Here is a 1,806-nt window from a genome sequence, read left to right as displayed (position 1 = left end):
ACAAAAGATGTAACTTTAAAGAAAATATAATAGTCAGTCAAAAGTTTTTTTTATTTATTACAAATATATATTTAAATGTTAAACAATATACAAATAAACATACTTTAGTAACCATATTGTGCTCTTGTTTCAAAAATTGTTCAATTCATTTCTTACAGCTATCTATTCAGATAAATGGCATATCAAAGCTTTGTCAGCTGGTGCTATTTAAGACGACACTATAAGGTTATCATCCTGTCGTGTGTTGTTCTCCAGATATGCTTGGAGCTTCCTTATCAGATCGGTCACAATTTTGGCTTTCGACGACCCCTGCACTGAAGATGGCATGCAATCACGTCCTCCTTTGAAGGTCTCTCAAACTGTGATGCCAGGTCCATTGGAATCGGGGTTTCCTTCAGCTTATCTTCAAATACCTCATCAAACACAAGCCTGATCACATCATCCACATAACTGTAGAAATATTGCGGTCAATAAATCTTTTGTTTTGATCATTTATTTCCCTGCTTCATACATTAAGTTTTTAATTATGAATGTATTTGAAGTAAAACATTACTGCTTACGGTATGTCACTTGTGTGTTTTGGGAACATAGCCTTGTACTTTCCCTCTCCTGCTTTTGTTACGCCTTGGTGACATTGTAATGGATGGCTGCAAGGTACAACCTTTAAAAATATAAACAAGCAATCAATTTATTGTAAAAGTAAATACTACTTTATTTAACACAGTTACTAAAATACTTAAATACCTGCACAGCATTCCAATAAATGAGAAAATCAATTTTTTTTGCTGCAAATCTGAAATCTCAGGCTACGGACGGCAAAGGCATCCACTGATGATGGTGATGGAAACATTGTGAAACGATGCTACTGCCTGGGTTCCTATTATTATGCAGAGAAAAAAAAACTTTGTCATCATCAGTTATACATCTAAGACTGGTAGTGGTTTCACTAGCTAAATACATCATATGTGTTACACACCTTTGCTCCTTATATGCCAGTCTGACTCCTTGTACTGTGTGTAATGATGTTGCATGTTTGCATACAGTGTAGAAGGATGTGTCCAGCTGCGAATCTAGGATATAGACAAATAAAACAAACATGTATTCAGTCAAAAAGACATATTATAACAATAGAGTACAACGACTATAAATCGTTAGACTATTCATTAAAATGTAAATGTATTACATATTACATGGCCCAACATTAGCAACACACATTACGTGTTTACTTCGTTTCAAAATCTAAGAAAGCTTCAAGTAAATACAACAGTAAAATACATATAACTTTAAACAAATCATCTGTACTTAGAGTTTCTTGAGTTTGATCATGAGAACAAATTTTACCGGTAACAGTTTAGCTGGTATTTGTATTTAGCTTAGCAACTTAGCAAGTTTGTAAACATGTCTAAACCAACATAGATAAAAAAACGATAGTCTGCATAATTCAACATTATACACGTGTGTAAATATGGTACGTTGTTTATGAAATACAGTATTACAACACAAAACAATTAGCTTGCAAGCTTAGCTCTACACGCACATTATGTTAATCTCCGGTTACCGGTTACGTAACGTACAGTAAAAGGCAAATAATAAACGTGAATACTTACAGCCTCTGATCCAGAAGTGCACAGTAATCCAACTTTCAAGAAGAGACGTCGCCAGGGACGGATTATGGCGATGATGTGCCCTGGGCATGGATGTCTCAAAGGCCCCCTTAACAAATTTTTTGGGCAACAGCGTTGCACTTGTATACAGGGCTCAAGTGTTGGTCCGCCTCTGCCTGTATGCTCCATTTTACAGGATTAA

At 35.3% G+C, this 1,806-nt stretch overlaps 1 long non-coding RNA gene across 2 annotated transcripts; it reads right to left on the bottom strand.

The window, feature by feature from the left end:
• Positions 1-308: 308 nt before the first annotated feature.
• Positions 309-1,376, bottom strand: LOC141282089 (uncharacterized). 2 transcript variants are annotated; one of them, XR_012336659.1, is made up of 4 exons: positions 977-1,376; positions 745-877; positions 561-661; positions 309-450 (listed from the first exon to the last, which is right to left on the bottom strand). It is a non-coding gene; the product is annotated as an uncharacterized lncRNA (long non-coding RNA). The 2 variants fall into 2 exon arrangements; XR_012336658.1 differs by having other exon boundaries at positions 745-1,376.
• Positions 1,377-1,806: the final 430 nt, after the last annotated feature.

Source organism: Paramisgurnus dabryanus, chromosome 4 (assembly GCF_030506205.2).
Source record: "Paramisgurnus dabryanus chromosome 4, PD_genome_1.1, whole genome shotgun sequence".
Taxonomy (NCBI): domain Eukaryota; kingdom Metazoa; phylum Chordata; class Actinopteri; order Cypriniformes; family Cobitidae; genus Paramisgurnus; species Paramisgurnus dabryanus.
Note: the sequence above shows the minus strand (reverse complement) of the source record. Positions and strands in the feature narration are given on the sequence as shown.